General features: G+C 45.1%; 1 long non-coding RNA gene across 3 annotated transcripts; it reads left to right on the top strand.

The window, feature by feature from the left end:
* Positions 1-4,799: 4,799 nt before the first annotated feature.
* LOC141258307 (uncharacterized) lies at positions 4,800-19,033 on the top strand. Of its 3 annotated transcripts, XR_012318281.1 has the most exons (4): positions 4,800-4,917; positions 5,051-5,100; positions 15,042-15,265; positions 17,995-19,033. It is a non-coding gene; the product is annotated as an uncharacterized lncRNA (long non-coding RNA). The 3 variants fall into 3 exon arrangements; XR_012318280.1 differs by lacking the exon at positions 4,800-4,917 and having other exon boundaries at positions 4,960-5,100; XR_012318282.1 differs by lacking the exons at positions 4,800-4,917; positions 5,051-5,100 and adding an exon at positions 5,544-5,699.
* The last annotated feature ends 3,405 nt before the right edge of the window (positions 19,034-22,438 follow it).

The raw sequence follows: 22,438 nt of genomic DNA, 5'->3' as shown, positions 1-22,438 counted from the left end.
GGGGCCTGTGTGTTCCCACCATGGAGTAAAGATGTTCTTCTAAATCTTTGTGTACTCTCATAACACCCTGATAAGGTAATTGATTTTCTTTGTGTCCAAATAGCTAAACATTACATGGTCTACAGTCTGTAGGACAGGAGATAGGATCATAGAATGGTAGAGTTGGGAGGGACCTCCAGGGTCGTCGTGTCCATCCCCCTGCTCAATGCAGGATTCTCTAAACCATCTCAGGCAGATGTCTGTCCAGCCTCTGTTTTACCACTTAGGATAAATAGGTAGGATCTTCAAATGGCAAAAAAAGTTTACATGAGGTATAAACTTTTAGATAACCTGAGTGGTTCTGTCCATCGTTGGTGTTGGGGTGTGGTCCTCACAGCCCGAATTCCAAGAAGCTGATGGATCTGCTTCATTAATCTTGATTTGTAAGGATTGTATGAGGAAGACTCATCAGACTGAGGGCCGGTGCAGGCGAGTGTATTTTTGGTCCAAGTTGCAAAACATCGGATTGCACTCGGACCAATCTTAGTCTATGGGGCCGTGCACATGTTAGATTTTTCCTCGCCATGGTCCGAGGAAAGAATCGCTACATGCCCAAGTTTGATCCAATATTTGGAATCCACAAATCCATGCTTGTCAATAAGTCAGTGGAAACCATCGGACTGCACTCGGATAACATCTGAGTACAGTCAGATTTCCACAGACTGACAGAATGGAAAAGATGGATAATCTGATCAGATCATCTGATCAGAATGTGATTTGCATAATCGATCCGATTATCTCGGATGAGGAGAATACATGGTCATCTGCACCTGCCTTTAAAAAATGGAATAAGTTTCTCTGCAATTCTTTTTGTGGTGATAATTCTTTAAGGAATAGTTATGTATAACATGTCATGTAATCACTTATAACAAGATTATATTGATTCCAAGAGGATCAACAATATCCAAAACTATTCTTTCAAACGAGGGTATATGGAATTGGGAATACAAAGAAATATACTGCCATTCTGGACAAGATGCTCAAAAATTGGCCATATCTGCGTGTATCTTAGGCCAAAAGGACCTCTTCAATAGCCTTGATAGCACTGTATTATATCAAGATGCCCCGCTAATGGTATACAATGAACTATCTTCATAATTGCCTCTCTATACAGCGAGGGGATCACCATTTGCCGCACTTGATCCTTTGTCTGTGGGTGCTCACAAGCTCGATATAAGATACAATTCTTTAATTTCTAACAAAAATACTGCGTAGGCTCCTCTACTTCATCATTAACCTGAGAAAACTGTGACGTGGAGGTGTCATCTTATTTTTGTTTGACCGAAATGTCCTCTTTCCACCGTAAGGAATGAACAGGGTCTTTTAAGAGACAATGTTCAGATCGCCATTTCTCACGTACAATCCTCTCTTCTCTCCTAGAAAGATGACTTTTGACATTACCACAGAATATGTCACCATTAGTGTTACGCAAACGTACTCAGATAAGGCGAGCGTCGCGTAGCTGCAGATATCTGACAGCTGCGACACATGCAGAGATTACCTGACAAACAGGCAATCCCTGCATGTGTTGCAGCTGTCTAACAACCGCAAGACATGCAGCCACAGAGACGCAAACATTTTGCGAGCACGCCAAAGATACTCGGTTAGGACTTGAGCGTGCTCAGATAACGCCTTTTCCGAGCACATTCGCGCAACGCTAGTCACCATCAAATGGGAATATGGTACCCAGAGATTCTACATCAGACAGCTTTTTATTCTCAGACTTGATTGTAACCATACAAACCAAATTGGCATTTTTAAGCATATTATAGAAGCCTAGTATATCACGGTCTAGATCCACAGGATGTGGCAGCTTAGGTACTATCCCCATTTCTGTTGACATCTGTACATTAGCTATTCTTAGGCTTTAGTCATGACCGAGCTGCTGCTCCATAACGCCCCTGCGCTTCACAGAAAAATTGTGTCCCAGTCCCAATTGGATCACAGTCACATGTAGGCCACAAACCTTCACCATCTCCTGGTCTCCATCTTCATGAGCCCATAGATAAAGGGACACCCGGTTTGTTTCAACAACCAAAAGTTTATTGAATGATTCAAGTTTAGCAGATTGCAACACGCAGTATTAGGCACCACAGTTTCCGTTCTTTGTTTCCTTAACACAGAAGCTCTCAGCATCACTATCTGATCCTCCTGGACTATCCCCGCTTTCACTGGCTCTCTCAGCCCCTGGGATTTCCTGTCCAGTCCCACAGTCCACCCAGTATCCTTTACCTTTCCTTCTCGCAGTTCCACTCTCCATAGTACCTATACTGAGCCTTGAGCATCGGACGTTGCAGGAATGTCCGCAAGGGATTCTAGTAAGGCCTCCCTGACGTCAGCAGCTCACTGCACTTGAACTTGACCTTGGTTACTTTACTTTCTTATCTGACTCCTATCAGGAAGTAGTCCCTTTTTACTAGAACTAGTCCCTCCTACTGTGGGCTAGTCCCAAACATTAACTGTATCTTATCCTAAGTCTTAGCTAACCACAGTTACTCTCTCATATCAGTAGATACTAATCCTATTGTGCTTATCTTATGTCATATATCCTAATCTAGTGTGCACTACCATATCGCAGTGTATTCATAATATACACTAAAACCGCATTACCTAGTTCACATTTCACATAACACATTATATGTATAAAATGCATGACATTATATACATGACGTGATTGGTGTCTTCAGGGGTAGGAATGTGACAGTACAGTCCACCACTCTTACAGGTACACTGGCAGAATCCACCAAGTCCGGTCTTATTAGAGACTGCTGACTCTCAGCGTCAATCACTGCCATTACAGTTTGGGAGTTAACAGTCCCAGGTAACAAGACCAGCACCATTTACTGCCGATCCTTTTCCTTTTCCAGCTCTGTGCTGACGTAGTCTTTAGCTAAATATCCATTTTTACCATAGATAAAGCACGTCAACTCTTTATGACGAGTCTTGTCTTTTATAGTCTCAGGTCTTACCACACTTGACTTACGGACCAGTCATTTTCTTGCAAGCAAATAATTTTCTGCCAGTGCCACTGCTTGCTCTCCGCTGTCGGGCATATGTTCCTTTCCCCTGAATTCCAGATTTGCATTGGTGCAGGAAGGACGTCCAAGAATTGTTCGAAGATTAGATTTTCCTGCACCTTTTGCGCTGTCTTGTCCTTTGGAAAAATCCACAGTTCAGTGAGCTGGTTGTTATGCGGAGTTCATAGTGCGTTTTAGCCTACGGTCAGTGGCTCCGTTGGTGCTTGCATCTAAAGCCCTGAAAAACGGGATTCGGATGTTTGCGGTGACGGGGCCATTGAGTGTAATGATGCAGATGGAATCACACTGTGCTCTGTTGGACATAATTTATGTCCATACTTGCTTTTTTTTAGGTGGGATACAAGACGCTGTTGACTATGTCTCGGAGCCCATCTCAAGTAGGAAGATATGGCTGATAATGATGTCTAACAGAACTCCATCTGAATCAGTACAGTCAACAAAAACACCCAAATACCTATTTCAAAAGATTTAGACATAAGTTCTGATGGAGCCACTGACCATAGGCTACATCGCAATGTGAACCCAGCCCATAAATAAAAATAGGGTAGGTCGGCACTACTAATATGTACAATTAAATGAATGGAGTAGTATATGGAGATGGTATCATTGTTTAAATCCCGAGTCAGGTATGTCATAGCTACATGTGGTGCTTAACAGAAAATGTTATTCTTTTATTGCATACCGGACGACGGATACAGACAGACAGAAAAAAGAACGACTGCCGTTTCAGTCTGCCAAGCATTTCATCCAGGTTAAGCCTCTCTAAGTCCTTCCTAGACCTGGTATCTATAGGTCCTGAATATTTGGCGAAATGATTCTACAAGTATATTGTGGTGTTTCAAAATGGCTGCTTTAACTTTTTGGCAGCTGTCAGCATCCTAGCAAACAGGTTGCAAGTGTGCACTCCTTGCCTAGGAGGCCAGCTACCTCTGGTAGACTGGAGAGGTGGCGGGTAACCTAAGCTACGAGCAGTAAACTGAAAAATTAAAAATAATTCTGTTATTAAGAACAGAGAGGATTTTTAATAAAGTAAATTACAAAGTTGCTTGTTTTTACAAGCACTTTGTAATTTTTCTTATTTTAAAAATTGAGACAGCCTCAATTTTGAGACTCCTTTTGCCACTTAAAGGGTTATTTTCTAAATATATCCTGTATCCATAGGATAGGGGATTACTTACTGATTGTTGGCAGTCCAACTGCTGGGACCACCGGCGATTCCGAGATCGGGGCTTTGAGACCTGGGAACTAGGCTCTACGTAGCCACATCTTGAATAGCCTATTGCATCTCTTGGGCATTTCCAGCAGTGCCGTAGAGAATGAATGGAGCGACGGTCGAGGATGCACTCCTCTGCTCCATTCAAAACGGGCCTCTGCAGGGTCTGGTTCCTGGATCCAGCTTTTTTTTTTTTCGATGCGAATGTAGAAAAAAACATTGTGTAACTGAAGATCAGTGCAAAATAAAGAGTGCAAATTATTTTTAAAGTTGCAACTTTTTTTATTTCAATTGTGACAAGTAAATGCAACATTACTGCTTAAAGGAGTTAGGCCACAATCATAATTTATCACTTATCAAAGGATAAGTTGCAGATTGCTGATGGTCCAAGATGGAAGCCCCAATAATCAGAAGAAAATGGGGGTCCCCTGTTTCAGAGTGCTCTGCTCAGCATGCACAAGTCTTTTCTCGATGAGACAGTGCTAGATTCTATTGTACCGCACGGCTCATACAGTAGATTGTGAGCCAAGCGCGCGGTGGACATAGACACAGTCACCTCCACTATTTGCATAGGTGACTGACTCGTAAATTGTTCTGAACGTAACTAACACAGAAGTGGATACAAAGGTGAGGAGAAGTATCAGCCTTCACTTTTTATATTATCTTCTATTCGGATTCACTGCATTCAAAACCTGCCACTCTCCACATGTGGATTTTACGGTGAATTAACTACAAATTTAATCCCTTTATGCTTTAATAGGCAACAGCAGGAGTGGACATATCATTGGTGCAACCTGTGCAGCCCAAGAGGTAAGGGGGCCACTACCACCTCCAAAACAGGTGGAATTGTGCATTATGAGGAGCTATTGGACTGCAAAGGGCCCATATATTGTCCTTGCACAGGAACTCTTTTCTGTTTGTGTCCACCAGTGGACTATTTCTTAATATATTAAAACTATTTCAAAATTAAAAATGTTTAGTAAAATTGTCATATATGGGGTTTCTCTACAGCCCTGCAGCGTTGGGGTCAGGGGTTCAAGTCCCACCAAGGACAACATCTGCCGTGAGTTTGTATGTTCTCCCCGTGTTTGCGTGGATTTCCTCCGGGTTCTCCGGTTTCCTTCCACACTCCAAAGACATACTGATGGGGAATTTATATTGTGAGCCCCAATGGGGACAGTGAAGCTGATGACTGTAAAGCGATGCGGAATTAATGGCGCTTTATAAGCATAGAGTCATTGGAGGTGAACGTCCACTTTACAACAAGTGCATGGAAGGAGAAGCAGATTAGTCGGTGCGCTCTATCAGTGACACTGACTTCAGATCGGTAAGGTGACACCTCGGTGTGTTGAGTGACACTGTTGTTGCCTGACCTGTTACGGGAACCTGAATATCCAGAGCCTGGCACAGTGAGTTGTGGAGACATTGTCTTGACTTTCTATTAATATTACATGAAGGTGACAGAGCCATACATTATACAAAGCTTGTTTCATTTGCACAGATTTAACAACCTTTCTTAGTAGTTGATCCCAACAAATACAAACCTTGTAAAGACTAGTGGTTGTGAAGCTGTTACATTAGTCAGGACAAAAGGAAGGGAAATCTTATGCAAAACGCCTCCATTTGCATCCTTTTGCAACATTCCAGCACGTTTCTCATGGTCATGACTGGCTCAGCTAAAGTATAACATGTATTACGATGGTGTGACATAAACTCTTGCAGGTTAAAAGGGTTTGTCACATCATGACAACTTTTTTACCCTTATGACCTGTTAATTACAGTGGCTTGCGAAAGTATTCACCCCCTTGGCTTTTTGCCTATTTTGTTTTATTACAATCTGTGTTTAAATATTTTTGTAATTCGATTTGTGTGTGATGCGTCAGCACTAAATAGTCGAAGTTGGTGAAGTGAAGTGAGAAAAATATAGGCATAAATTAAATTTATTGCATCAAATAACTAAAAATTGACATGTGCATATGTATTCACCCCTTTTGCTATGAAGCCCCTAAAAATTTCTGGTGCAATCAATTCAGGGGCGGACACAGACTGTAGTGGGCCCCTGTGCAAGAAATTTTTGCCCCACCCCCCTGCCCTTCATAGGGTAACAAAGTTATGTAAACATAACCCCCCATGTGCAGCTCTCACCCCCCCATGCATCTCATCCCCCCATGCATCTCACCCCCCCCGTGCATCTCACCCCCCCGTGCATCTCATCCCCCCGTGCATCTCATCCCCCCGTGCATCTCATCCCCCCATGCATCTCTCATCCCCCCATGCATCTCACCCCCCCGTGCATCTCACCCCCCGTGCATCTCATCCCCCCATGCATCTCTCATCCCCCCGTGCATCTCTGATTCCCCCCACTCCTAGTTAATTAATTGTATTTAAAAAAAATAAAACTTGTTATACTTACCCCCATGCGATCCCTGCAGAATCCTGGCGCTCGTCCACGTCGCTGCCACCAGGTTCTCCTGACTTCCGGCCATGTGACGGCGCCGTCACATGATCGGAAGTCAGGGGAATCATGAAGGCGCTGCCGCAGCAGCGCTGCACTGCTGCAAAGAGGAAAGCAGCGCTGAGATGTCCCGGTGCTTAGCGCTCAGCATGGGGCCGGGGGCCCAGGGCCGGCTCCAGGTTTTTGTGGGCCCCGGGCGAAAGAGTCTCAGTGGACCCCTTTAACACATACCATGATTCATGATGCAGAGATACGGCGGAGAAATATATATATATAGTACAATGCAAAGATTTCACTTCTTACATTACATGAGTGATATCTATTGTAAGTTCCACAATAGCTCAGAAACCAGCGAATTGCTCCACACAGTATACTGGCCCCCATAAAATGCTCCATACAGGAGACTGGTCCCCATAAAATGCTCCATACAGAATACTGGCCCCCATAAAATGCTCCATACAGGATACTGGTCCCCATATAACGCTCCATACAGGATACTGGCCCCCATATAACGCTCCATACAGAATACTGGCTCCCATATAACGCTCCATACAGGATATTTGGCCCCCATATAATGCTCCATACAGAATACTGGCCCCTATATAATGCTCCATACAGAATACTGGCCCCCATATAACGCTCCATACATGATACTGGCCCCTATATAATGATCCATACAGAATACTGGCCCCCATATAACGCTCCATACAGAATACTGGCCCCCATATAACGCTCCATGCAGGATACTGGCCCCCATATAACACTCCACGCAGGATACTGGCCCCCATATAACGCTCCATACAGAATACTGGCCCCCATATAACGCTCCATGCAGGCTGTTCCCCACACATAATGCCCCACGCAGGCTGTTTCCCCCCACATAATGCCCCACGCAGGCTGTTCCCCCCACATAATGCCCCATGCAGGCTGTTCCCCCCCATATAGGATGTCACCCCCCTTATAATGCCCCATGCAGGATGACACACACCCCCCTTCCTTATAATGCCCCATGCAGGATGTCACACACACCCCCTCCCTTATAATGCCCCATGCAGGATGTCACACACACCCCCTCCCTTATAATGCCCCATGCAGGATGTCCCACACACCCCCTCCCTAATAATGCCCCATGCTGGATGTCACACACACCTCCCTCCCTTATAATGTCCCATGCAGGATGTCACACTCCCCCCTCCCTTATAATGCCCCATGCAGGATGTCACACCCCCCCCTCCCTTATAATGCCCCATGCAGGATGTCACACCCCACTTCCCTTATAATGCTCCATGCAGGATGTCACACCCCCCCTCCCTTATAATGCCCCATGCAGGATGTCACACCCCCCTCTCTTATAATGCCCCATGCAGGATGTCACACACCCCCTCTCTTATAATGCCCCATGCAGGATGTCACCCCCCCTCTCTTATAATGCCCCATGCAGGATGTCACACACCCCCTCCCTTATAATGCCCCATGCAGGATGTCACCCCCCCCCATCCCTTATAATGCCCCATGCAGGATGTCACGCACACCTCCCCTTATAATGCCCCATGCAGGATGTCACACACCCCCACCTCACCCCTCCCTTATACTGCCACAGGCCTCCATACAATAAAAAAAAAATCAAATACTCACCTCACGTCTCACCTGCTGCAGCTGCTCCGGACTCCAGCGTCGCCGGCCTCATCCCGCTCTGCACTGTGACTGCTCAGGAGAGAGCACGGTGTAAAGACGTCACCGCACCCACTGACCTGAGACGTCACAGTGCAGCAGCCGCGGAGGATGCAGGAACTGCTGCGGAGGCACGGGGAGGGGTAAGTATTGTGCCGGGTGCCGGGGTCCTGAGCGAGGGGGGGGAGCGGGCGCTGACACCGCTCTCCTCCGCTCACGGGTCCCATAGCGCGCGGGGTGCCCGACGGTGAGGGCCCCCCCGCCTGCTCAGGGCCCCGGCATTTGCCCGGGTTGCTAACGCCGGCCCTGCGGAGGACAGTCATGCCCTGATGGCGGCCCTGAGGGTGGAGGGGCCCCTCTCCCTCGGGGCCCCCGTTCAATGAACGGGCTGCACAGGAAGTAGGTCCGCCCCTGAATCAATTCCCTCCATAAGTCACATGCTTGGTGACAGGACATCCACCTGTGTTCAATCTAAGTGTCACCTGGTCTGTCAGTATATACACACCTTTTCTGAAAGGCCACAGAGGCTGCAACACCATTAAGCTAGAGGCATCACTAACCAAACATCACCATGAAGATCAAGAAGATCTCCAAGCAAGTCAGGGACAAAGTTGTTGAGAAGTGCAAGTCAGGGTTGGATTATAAAAAAATATCCTAATCTCTGATGATCCCCATTATCATCAAATGGAAAGAACATGATACCACAACAAACCTGCCGAGAGAGGGCGCCCATCAAACTCAGCCTCTGCAAGAAGGGCATTAATCAGAGAGGCAGCACAGAGACCAAAGGTAACCCCGAAGACGCTACAGAGTTCCCAAGCAGAGACTGGAGTATCTGTCCATATGACTACAATAAGCCGTACACTCCATAGAGGCGGTCTTTATGGAAGAGTGGGCAGAAAAAAAGCCTTTACTAACACACAAAATTGTAAGGCTCGTTTAAATTTGCCAAAAGACATGTGGGAGACCCCCAAATGTATGGAGGAAAGTGCTGTGGTCAGATGAGACCAAAATGAATCTTTTTTGCCACCAAGGTAAGCACCAGGGCCGGCGTCAGCACCCGGCGTACCCGGGCAAGTGCCGGGGCCCTGGAAAATCAGAGGGGCCCACCACCCACTCACTGTCGGGGCCCACCGCCCACTCACTGTCGGGGCCCACCGCCCACTCACTGTCGGGGCCCACCACCCACTCACTGTCGGGGCCCTGGCCGCTTCCTCGGCACCTGTTCAGTGACGCAGGCGCTGCTTGATTGCCAGCACTTCAGACATGGCCGCGCACAGTGTGCTGTGTCTGCTAGTAATGACACGGCAGGATCGATGGCACTGCACCTTTAATTGTGCTTGTGTGTCGCCCCTGCCGCGTCATTACTAGCAGACACAGTCGCACAGCGCACGGCCATGTCTGGGGGAGTGCCGGCCATCAAACACCGTCGGAGGTCCTGCACAGATGGGGGGGGGGGCTGCCCGGACTCGACCGCAAATGGGCCCCTCTGATGTTCCAGGGCCATGAAGTCTGTGACACGCCGGGGGCCCTGCACTGCCCCATACCCGAGGAGCTGCTGGACAGGACACTGGACCGGGGACAGGTGAGTGAGGCTTCCCCAATCCCCATATTAAAAATATTTGTAATGGGTCTGTGTGAGTGCATGTATGTGAATGTCAGTGTGTATGACTGTGTATATATATTTGTCTGTTTTATATATGTTTTTAAGAATTTGTGTAAAAATGTGTGTATGTCTGTATGTGTACATATCTGTGTACCATGTGTGCGTGCGTGTGTGCATGTGTCTGCATACCGTGTGTGCGTGCATGTGTCTGCGTACCGTGTGTGCGTGCGCATGTCTGCGTACCGTGTGTGCGTGCGCATGTCTGCGTACCGTGTGTGCGTGCATGTGTGTGCGTGCATGTGTCTGCGTACCGTGTGTGCGTGCATGTGTCTGCGTACCGTGTGTGCGTGCATGTGTCTGCGTACCGTGTGTGCGTGCGAATGTCTGCATACCGTGTGTGCATGTCTGCGTACCGTGTGTGCGTGCGCATGTCTGCGTACCGTGTGTGCGTGCATGTGTGTGCGTGCATGTGTCTGCGTACCGTGTGTGCGTGCGCGTGTCTGCGTACCGTGTGTGCGTGCGCGTGTCTGCGTACCGTGTGTACGTGCGCGTGTCTGCGTGCGCATGTCTGCGTACCGTGTGTGCGTGCGCATGTCTGCGTACCGTGTGTGTGTGCGCATGTCTGCGTACCGTGTGTGCGTGCGCATGTCTGCGTACCGTGTGTGCGTGCGCATGTCTGCATATGTGAAGGATGAGGTGGCAGGCTGGGCCCTGTGTACTATATATATATTTCTCCGCCGTATCTGTGCATCATGAATCGTGTATGTGTTAAAGGGGCCCACAGAGACTCTTTCGCCCGGGGCCCTGAAAAACCTGGAGCCGGCCCTGGTAAACACTATGTCTTGGGCCAAACTAACACAGCTCATCACCCAAAGAACACCATCCCCACAGTCAAACATGGTGGTGGCAACATCATGCTGTGGGAATGTTTTTCAGCAGCAGGGACAAGGAAAATAGTCTGAGTCGAGGGTAAGATGGATGGTGCGAAATACAGGGATATTGTTGAGGAAAACCTGTTTCACTCTGTCAGTGCTTTGAGACTGGGACGGAGGCTCACCTTCCAACAAGAAAATGACCCAAAGCATACTGCTGAAGCCACACTCGAGTGGTCTAAGGGAAAACATGTAAAGGATTTGGAGTGCCCTAGTCAAAGTCCAGACCTTAATCCAATTGAGAATCTGTGGTCAGACTTCAAGATTGCTGTTCACCAGAGGAAACCATCTAACTTGAAGGAGTTGGAGCAGTTGTGCCTTGAGGAATGGGCAAAAATCCCAGTTGCAAGATGTGTAAAGCCCATAGAGACTTATCCAAAGCATCTTGCAGATGTAATTGCCGCAAAAGGAGGCTCTACAAAGTACTGACTTTAGGGGGGTGAATAGTTATGCACACTGAATTTTTCAGTTATTTCGTCCTATTTGTTTGCTTCACAATAAAAAAAAACAAAATGTTCACAGTTGTAGGCATGTTGTTTACATGAACTTATGCAAACCCTCAAAAAAACAGGGAAATTCCAGGTTGTGAGGTAGCAAAACACGAAAAATGCCAAGGGGGGTGAATACTTTTGCAAGCCACTGTACATAAGCTTCTTTTCGCATTAAGGTTTAGAGCTATCTTTAGGGTACTCTTGACCCAGCATGCTCAATGTAGTCCGGATGGCCCCCATTTTAAATAATTGGAGATAATTTGTGAAATACTAGCGTGAACTTAAACTAAGGTTGCCATCCACCTTAGATAGTCGTCAGCTGAGTGCTTGCTAGCTCTTCCTACTGCCCGATACACATGCACGCGCAGTTAAGCTGAGTGTGCACATGTTTTCAACGGGAAGAGAGGAGTGGGCCGCTGCAAAACACCTATGGTGACATCTTACATTCACATAGAAAAAAAGGTTTAGTGTTAAAATTCAACTTGAAATTCACTGCGGAAAATGATGGCAATTTCCAGCCATTTCTGGTGTGAGGATGGGACCAGCAGAGACTGGGTAAGTGCCGGAATTGAAATTGTGGGAGAATATTATCTTTTTTACATTTTTTTATTTTTTTTAGCCCTTTTAATATGCGTGAATAATTGTCATCATCTAGACAACCTTTTCCATTTGCTATAATTTTTTCAAATTTATTGCTATGTCTTCTTCAGCTCTGATAGATAATTTTTTTCAGTCTATGTAGTTGGCTGTAATAGGCCTTGTTTTTTCGTGATATATTCTTTGTGGCGTTACAGGGACAACCATTAAAAAGGCTGTCCAGGCTTGAGGCTCAAGTGTGCAGTCATTCTTTGTGACTGCAAACTTGTGAATCTTCACAGCGCACACATTACCAGTGACGGTAGCAGGCAGGTGTGTGACCGCAAGTATTTGCATACATACGGTCACGTGCCGACTACACGTGTACGGTCTCACTCAATACAATTCAATTGAGCGAAAACTGACATGTCTAGTCAGAATGTGGCCGGAAGTATGCAGATTGCTTTCTTGCGGTCACATGATTGCCAGCTCTCGACGCTGGCATCAGAGAATCCTTACAGCGCGCTGTGAAGATTCACAAGTCTGCGGTCACTTAGAGTGACTTGACTTGAGACCCAAGCCTGGACAAAACCTTTAATTTAAAGAAATAACAATAAAAATGTGATAATATCCACTGTGATCAACTTCTTGTCCAGGCATCCTTATAGCTAAAAGGAATTGTCGACTGCAAACGACCTCTATATGAAGAATTCCTGTCACCGATCCAAAAGTGAATGCGTTCTGGCAGCTCACATATCATGGTTATCTGAGCCATACAGTTATATGAAAAAGTTTGGGCACCCCTATTAATCTTAAGCTTAATGTTTTATAAAAATTGGTGTTTTTGCAACAGCTATTTCAGTTTGATATATGTAATAACTGTTGGACACAGTAATGTTTCTGCCTTGAAATGAGGTTTATTGTACTAACAGAAAATGTGCAATCTGCATTCAAAGAAAATTTGACAGGTGCATAAGTATGGGCACCCTTATCATTTTCTTGTTTTAAATACTCCTACCTACTTTTTACTGACTTACTAAAGCACTTTTTTTTGTTTTGTAACCTCATTGAGCCTTGAACTTCATAGCCAGGTGTATGCAATCATGAGAAAAGCTACTTAAAGTGGCCACTTGCAAGTTGTTCTCCTGTTTGAATCTCCTGTGAACAGTGGCATCATGGGCTCCTCAAAACAACTGTTAAATGATCTGAAAACAAAGATTATTCAACATAGTTGTTCAGGGGAAGGATGCAAAAAGCTGTCTCAGAGATTTAACCTGTCAGTTTCCACTGTGAGGAACATAGTAAGGAAATGGAAGAACACAGGGACAGTTCTTGTTAAGGCCAGAAGTGGCAGGCCAAGAAAAACATCAGAAAGGCAGAGAAGAAGAATGGTGAGATCAGTCAAGGACAATCCTCAGACCACCTCCAGAGAGCTGCAGCATCAACTTGCTGCAGATGGTGTCACTGTGCATCGGTCAACTATACAACGCACTTTGCACAAGGAGAAGCTGTATGGGAGAGTGATGCGAAAGAAGCCGTTTCTGCAAGCACGCCACAAACAGAGTCGGCTGAGGTATGCAAAAGCACATTTGGAGAAGCCAATTTCTTTTTGGAAGAAGGTCCTGCGGACTGATGAAACCAAGATTGAGTTGTTTGGTCATACAAAAAGGCGTTATGCATGGCAGCAAAAAAACACAGCATTCCAAGAAAAACACTTGCTACCCACAGTAAAATTTGGTGGAGGTTCCATCATGCTTTGGGGCTGTGTGGCCAATGCCGGCACTGGGAATCTTGTTAAAGTTGAGGGACACATGAATTCCACTCAGTATCAGCAGATTCTTGACAATAATGTTCAAGAATCAGTGACAAAGTTGAAGTTACGAAGGGGATGGATCTTTCAGCAAGACAATGATCCAAAACACCGCTCCAAATCTACTCAGGCATTCATGTAGAGGAACAATTACAATGTTCTGGAATGGCCATCCCAGTCCCCAGACCTGAATATCATTGAACATCTGTGGGATCATTTGAAGAGGGCTGTCCATGCTCGGCGACTATCAAACTTAACTGAACTGGAATTGTTTTGTAAAGAGGAATGGTCAAAAATACCTTCATCCAGGATCCAGGAAATCATTAAAAGCTACAGGAAGCGACTAGAGACTGTTATTTTTGCAAAAGGAGGATCTACTAAATATTAATGTCACTTTTCTGGTGAGGTGTCCATACTTATGCACCTGTCAAATTTTGTTTGAATGCAGATTGCACATTTTCTGTTAGTACAATAAACCTCATTTCAAGGCAGAAACATTACTGTGTCCAACAGTTATTACATATATCAAACTGAAATAGCTGTTGCAAAAACACCAATTTTTATAAAACATTAAGCTTAAGATTAATAGGGGTGCCCAAACTTTTTCATATAACTGTACATGCACAAATTGACCTGAGGCTAAAGTACCTGGTCGTTTTTTCCCTCAACCCTCTTAAGGAGGTGTAGACTTGACTACAGTAAATCCCCAGGTTGCTACCCTTGGAGTAGTCTTTGATAGTTTCCAGAAGTCTACACAGTACCAAGACAGCAGAATTCATAGTCAAACAGGCAGAAAGTCGGGGCTGACAGAGTTTTTGCAACACAAGTAACAGGTAGAAGGTCAGGGCAGGCAGAAGACAAAATATCATGGTCAGAAAACTTAATGTAACGGGAACGTATTGTTGAGGCAGTGACTGATGACCAAATGGTGCTTTAAGGTATGGAGCATTGAATGGGGATTAGGAACATGTTAGTCCTTCAAGAAATCAGTGGTTAGCATGCCCATGGACTAGAAACAGCACTCCCTGCAGCAGGGCAGCAGTGGTGAAAAGGAAGCCATGCCCACAGACCTGGAGGAAAGCAAGTGGAGACAAGCTGGTGAATGACCAGGATGTGAGCGACTTTGGCCATGGTGGTAAGTAAGCATGACAAATATCAAGCGAAGCTTCAAAACAAGACTTATTTTTTCCATTCTGTTACATGTCTTTAGATCACAGAGAAGGAGATTGCTTTGGAAAATTTCAAAACGTTATTACCAAGGTGACTCAAGATTTGTTGATGTCTCAGGCGCTGTCAAAATGTGACATTCTGAAAATGACACGACAGCTACGCATGATTGAAATCTACCGTATCTTACACAGTGACAAAATGATGCCATAGCTGAGCCATTATAAATATCAGAAGACTGACCGTCACTTCCAAAACAGAAAACAGGTGTGTACAGGTCCTTACTAAGAGTAGCCATCTCCTTATATAACTAACAAATAAAGTAGCATTCTGTAGCACTATACTATGCAAACATGAAATATATGAAATTTGCATTGCATTACTGCTCTAGAAAATGGGAATAATTGAGACTACTTAGCCCATAAATTGGCCAATTCATGTGTACCCAGCAGCCGCAATAAGGCGATTCTCGTTGCTGGGAACCTATCTAGTGTGAATCATCTCTTAGGCTGAGCCACTGCTACCACTATTTCATGTCATCTCACTGTAAGGGTTAAAATTTAAAAGCCAAAAGATTATTTGGGTGGTCTCATAATGCAGAAATGTTATGGGTGTCTGTTTCCTCCAGATCATGACAATGTAGTGTCCTCTGTATAAATAAATACACTCGTATAAAGTTTTTTAATTTGACAAATAGCAGTGTTTTTAGCCTATTTGCAGCCATATAGAGCAGTATAACATAGTGAACATGTTCTATAAGACAGGTAGTCCATTGTGGTGGTCACACATTTATAGGACTTTACCAACTTGTAGCCAATTACAAAACGTGCTGTAGATATGGTCATCGTATTAAGGGCTTGAGCAGACGACTGTGTTATCGGTCTGACAAAACATCGGACCCGGACCAATGTTATGCTAAAAAAAATGCCCGGGTTTGATCCGATATTCTAATCACACTTAGCCGTGCAAGTCAATGAGTCCATGGAAACCATAGGACTGCGCTCGGATGACATGGGCGATTTTCTTGAACTGAAAGAATGAACAAGATGGAGAATTTTTTTCTCCATCTTCTCCTCATCCGAGAGAATCAGAGCACACTATGCTCTGACTCTGATCAAACTCTGCTTACAGTTTGATCAGAGTGTGAGTTGCATAATCGACCCAATTCTCTCGGATGAATCTACGATCGTCTGCACCTGCCCTAAAAGTTCCATAAGTTCTTAAGACCAGTGTCCACAGCTTGGAGTTTATTGTGCATGTGCCGCACTTTGCAGAACTGGTCCTGTCAATCAAACAAACTGCTGGGAAAGGTTTTGTAATGATATTGAGTAAACGTCCTTGGCTTAGGGGAACTTGTCCTTAAATTGCATAAGGATGATAGATTATTATTCACCGCAATGGTCAGCAGAAAGTAAGGTATGTCCTCACATGCTTTTATTGCCTACACAGCACTGTATTGGAGAAATTTGCTGACAGACTCCCTTTAAATACCAAGGAAAGCATCGGAGGTTGTATATGAATAATTCATCCCTTCGCAAATGAATTGTTAATTATAATAATTGTCTTTATTCATGTTAAGAAGCGGGATGCCAAGTCAGAAACAAGATGCTTCCCAAAGAGTCGATATCTACCTTTAACTTCCATTATGTTTTTAACTAAGTAACCCCAAATTTCCCAAGTTTAAGATCTCTATGATTTTTTCACTCTCGCAGTGGCGTCACGATACGCTGGCTCATCTCTCCTGCCTAACTCTGTTCATGGCTTGCACACGTGTCGGCAGCCGATCTTTTAAATGGCCAATGCACACGAATCACCCCTGACCCCAGCCAATGCCTCCATCGTTCTGTACGTGAGCAATAAGGTCTTTTTGGTTCCTGAGTGTGTTTTTTCCTGCTCCATTTTGATGTCAACCCATCTGACCTCATCTATGTGTCTGCTCCCTGTCCTGACCTCTGATCCCTGTCTTAACCTCCGCAGCTCTGCTTGCCTCCAACCATGTTCGGTCTGACTATGATTTCTTTTTGCTGCTGCGAAAGGTGGAGTAGGGAGTTGAGGTTGGGGGGGGTCGAGTTAAATGGAATCTGTCAGTAGGATCAACCCTCCTAAGCCATCTATGTGAGCATGCAGGTCATAGGAAACTGAAGAAATTGATACCTCAATATCCATGATCCACTGTCATATTCCATATTTTTCTTAATATGTAAGTGAACTGTTAAGATCTATGGGCCAGACATAGATCCCTGAGATTCTGCCTCCAGAGCTTATTTTATATGAAAGTAGGTGTTACCAGTGTGAGACATGACATGACTGACAGTCTGCACTCCTGATCTACATGTCTCACACTGGTAACTCCCCCTTTCATTTAAAATAATCTCTCAAGGCAGATTCTCAGGGAGATCTATGTCCGGCCCATAGATCTTAAGAGCTCATTTTACATATTAGGAAAAATGTGGATTTCTCTAGAATAAGACATCGAATCACCGATATCAAGGTATCAGCTTCTTATGACCTACATGCCCATATAGACGGCCTAGGATGGTTGATCCTACTGATTCCCTTTAAGGGTGGAGAATGATCAATCCCATATGTTACTCTTATGGCAAATCCATTATTGACCAACTGGGTCTTCATCACTAGTTTGTCATCTGATGTTTTTTCCAAATTAAAGAAAGTTGCAGCAGCCTGTCTTTTGTAGAAAAAGCACGGAATTCAATAAAATTTGTAATTTAGGTGTGAATTTTTTATAAAGAAAAACAAAAAACAAACAGATCTGATCATGTCGACTTTTCAGTAAGACTAACTCATTAATTGCAAGTTCTATTGATTGCCATGGTTTTTCTACCTATGTCTTGTAGGTTAGCCACAACCTCGGAACACCACTACTGAAAGCTATGAGTGCCAACCAGAACTTGACCTGTTTTTTGTACCCTACCTCCTCTGCTCACAAGTTTCATCTATGCTGCATTATAATATCCTTACATTTTTGTGAATTTCAGAAAATGTGGACAGCTTTGACTTCGCAACATGATGGGTTACATTTGTGCCATGAGGGGCTTATTGGACCAGTGTTTTAAACAAGATGACTGGTGGCAGATGAAATTGCTTTGAAGGACCCATGCTTGGCTATTTATTTGAAAAACTGTCACATAATACAAGACAGAAGAAGAATCGATGCCTTCGAAATATGGTGCTGGAGACGGATGTTCTCAATATCATGGATGGCAAGAAGAACAAACAAATCAATTTTGGAATAAATCAAGCCAAACCTGTCACTTGAACCAAGGTTCAACATGCTACGACTTGTCTACTTTGGAGACATCATATGAAGAGAGCAATCACTGGAGAAGTACATCATGGTCGGAAGAATAGAAGGAACAAGGCGAAGAGGAAGACCAGAAACCCAATAGCTTGATACTACCAAGATAACAGCAGAGAAGACCCTGGTGGACCTAGCTAGGCTTGCACAAGATCAATCTTCCTAGAGATCATTCATCCATCAAGTTGCCATGGCTTGAGATCGAGCTGAAGGACGTTAAGAAAAATACTTCATCTGCTCAACATCTTTTCCTGGTGAGAAAAGCTGACTGCTGTTTCTGAATCCAGACCGCCCAGCAATCATCTGAATGGTGGACCTGCTTCCATACAAAAATTATGTTTCAGCCATTACCATTGATTGTACTTACCTATTTTTTCTTAGTAATGGCTGCCTTCTAACATTGCATGTGAATATAGCTATCAGCAGCTGATGATCTCCACTGTTACATCATTTTCTGTTTTTACTTTTCTTGCCCTTCCTCGTTCTCGTACATCTTTATGATCGTACCTACGCGTATATTTCCCGCTCACACATTTCTTCATTACTGTAAAATGTTCCAGTGAATTGGTTGAGTGTTTTTTTACAACAGGTATAGGTTACATGTCTCTATTCGTGCATTGATCCCACTCATTGTGCAACCCACAGTGGAAAGCACATTCACTCATACACACACATTGGGTTTTTTTTTTGTTGCTTCTATTAAAAAGTAATTTATTGTAGGTTCCTGGGTGTAAGTACATAATTATATTAGGAAATTGTTGTTTAGTTCTTGGCAGTTGCCCTTAAAATTACTCACACAATAGGAGAGGAGAATAATATATTTTTATGGGCAAAACGTGGGGTTCATCCCATATTGGGGGATAAATCCTTTCATTCATTGTTTTCTTATTTTTGGATCCATTTCCAGTTTTCTCTTCAAAAGTGGAAATTTCGCCTTAAAATTTGCCCCTATTCGGACATTGGTTATTGCAGGATACTTGTGATTGGTGACTAAAAGGATCACTATTACTGCCTATGCGATGTGGGTTTTTTCCCCATCACCGGCCCCTTCAACCTACGGTATGTCAGCAGTCATGAAAACTCATTAATCAACTAATCACAACATGTATGCATCCTAAAAGAATCATGATTTTTGGCTGCAGACAATGTGCAAACTGTATGGGGATAGAGACATTATATTGCCAATCATTTGTGCTCATACAGTTTGCATTGGCTCGTGTAAAAGGGCCTTGTTACATTGTTGATCAGCGCTTTCCTGCCTGTGTAAGGGCGGGCTTACACAGGCAGGCAAGCGTTGATGTGTAAGCCCACCATTAAACAGTTAGCCCTACTAATACTGGTAGTGGTTAAAGGGGTGGTCTCCTGTCTATATACCCTATTACGACATATAGATGTCATAGTTTGAGGTCCCACCACTGGATCCAGATGCCAGCCACATCACACAAAGGAAAAGTTTGGTGTATGCTGAGTGTTTCTGCTGCCATAAATCCGGCGATCAGATGATCACAGTGATGGGTTGTCTGAAATGAGACAATAACTTTGAAGCCTAAGATTTTATTCACACTAGGATCATCATTCAGTCTCATAAAGTTTTCTTTGGTTGCTGAATTATTTTGCCACCTTAAAAAAAAAGGAACTTGACAGAGGAATTATTAGTTAATGAACTGGTCAGTATCCATTCCAAAACAGAGATGGTTTATTAATCATGGAAGCTTGGTAAATGGAAGTCATTATGAAATGTTAAAGATCACTCAAAAATCCAGAATGGTCTGTAATTCATCCTAGCATTTCACTATCGGTGGTATAAAAAGAAAAAGGGGTTTTTCAGCTCACCTCATGAAAAAGTACGAACTCTCAAGATGTGCCGGGACAATAGGTCCTCGTTGGGAAGGATGATGGTGACACATGTAGAAAGTCGACGATTCTGTCCAGGACTCAATCTCCAGATAAAAATATGAACTTTATTATTACATTAAAAAGATAATGTATGAAAAACAAACAAGTTTAAAAACATGACTTCCTGGAAAAATCTCTACGCGTTTTGAACCTGAAAATGTAAACTGTTCTTAAAGATGCCATGGCTAAGAACTGCTTACATTTTCAGGTTTGAAATGCGTAGTTTTTTTCCAGGATGTTTTTAAACTTGTATGTTTTTCAATCAGAAGAGGTACTGGGGATGCTGGCAGGTAGGAGGCGGTTAGTAGAGCTTCCTCCCAGCGACCATGAGCTACTGATGTGACTGCTGGACTAGGGTCCTGCTAATTGTAATATGCCATTGTAAATCTATAGTCACAATGTCAAAAAAAAAAAAAATACAGTGCTGCATGCATTTTTTTTGTGTTGGCCCACTGTATTGGAAGGCGAAGTCTGCTGAACTTTTCTAGATGGTAAAAAAATGTTCTACTCATGTGAATTGGCCCAAGGGGCACTCTTTTTTTGGTTTATTTCCAGGAAATTGGACCTATTGTGACCTTTGATGTATTCATTGGGCACTTTCCCATCCCATATGCCTATCGTGTTCACTGAGCGCAATGGAATTCTAAACAGAAGATGGCCAATATATCGAATGTTGGACTCAGGGAGTCTCTTATGCAGACCAGGGCCGATATCAGGGCATTACTGCCCTTACTGGCGTATGGGGCCTGGTGAGCAGAGGGGCCACGATGGGCCCCCTCCTCTGCTCACCGGGCCCTAGCGATCTGAACTTGCGTCCTTGGACGCAGGTTCACTTTAAATCTATTACCGTGTGGGAGCGCTCCCGCACGGCAATAGTTAACAGCCAACAGCCAATCACAGTCCGGCAGCGGCATGACGTCAGTGCGCACGTCGCCGTTGCATGATGTCACTGCTGGCCTGTGACTGGCTGGCGTCCGTGCCTCAGATGAGGAGAGTCGTCGGTGGAGCGTCGGCAAGGTAAGGAGAACTTTTTTATTTTATTTTGTAAAGTGGAGACATGGGGACAGATTGCTGAGAAGACACACGGGGGCAGAATGAGGAGGAGACACATGGGGCCAGATTGCTGAGGAGACACACGGGGCAGATTGCTGAGGAGAGACATGGGGGCAGATTGCTGAGGTGACACACAGGGGCAGAATGCTGAGGAGACACATGGGGGCAGATTGCTGAGGAGACAGAGGGGCAGAATGCTGAGGAGGAGACACACGGGGCAGAATGCTGAGGAGACACATGGGGGCAGATTGCTGAGGAGACAGAGGGGCAGAATGCTGAGGAGGAGACACACGGGGCAGAATGCTGAGGAGACACATGGGGCAGATTGCTGAGGAGACACATTGGGGCAGATTGCTGAGGAGACACATGGGGGCAGATTGTTGAGGAGACACATTGGGGCAGAATGCTGAGGAGACACACGGGGCAGAATGCTGAAGAGAGACATGGGGGCAGAATGCTGAGGAGACACATGGGGGCAGATTGCTGAGGAGACACACAGGGGCAGATTGCTGAGGAGACGCATGGGGGCAGAATGCTGAGGAGACACATGGGGGCAGATTGCTGAGGAGACACACAGGGTCAAAATGCTGAGGAGGAGACGCACGGGGCCGATTGCTGAAGAGGAAACACACGGGGACAGAACGCTGAAGAGGAGACATATGGGGCAGGATGGTGATGAGGATGAGACACATGGGGGCAGGATGTTGATAAGGGTGAGACTCATGGGGGCAGGATGGTGATGACGTTGAGACACCTGGCGGGCAGGATGGTGATAAAGATGAGACACATGGGGGCAGGATGGTGATGAGGATGAGACACATAGGGGCAGGATGGTGATGAGGATGAGACACATGGGGGCAGGATGGTGATGAGTATGAGACACATCGGGCAGGATGGTGATGAAGATGAGACACATGGGGGCAGGATGGTGATGAGGATGAGACACATGGGGAGAGATTGCCGAGGAGACACACGGAGGCAGAATGCTGAGGATGAGACACAAGGGGACAGAACGCTGAGGAGGAGACACACGGGGGCAGAATGCTGAGGAGGAGACACACGGGGGCACAACGCTGAGGAGGAGACACACGGGGGCAGAATGCTGAGGAGGAGACACGCGGTGGCCGAACGCTGAGGCAGAGACACACAGGGGCAGAATGCTGAGGAGGAGACAC

Source organism: Phyllobates terribilis, unplaced genomic scaffold (genome assembly GCF_046119375.1).
Source record: "Phyllobates terribilis strain yellow unplaced genomic scaffold, ASM4611937v1 Scaffold_3__8_contigs__length_932513732, whole genome shotgun sequence".
In the NCBI taxonomy this organism is placed as follows: Eukaryota; Metazoa; Chordata; class Amphibia; order Anura; family Dendrobatidae; genus Phyllobates; species Phyllobates terribilis.
This window is presented reverse-complemented; position numbering and strand designations above follow the sequence as displayed.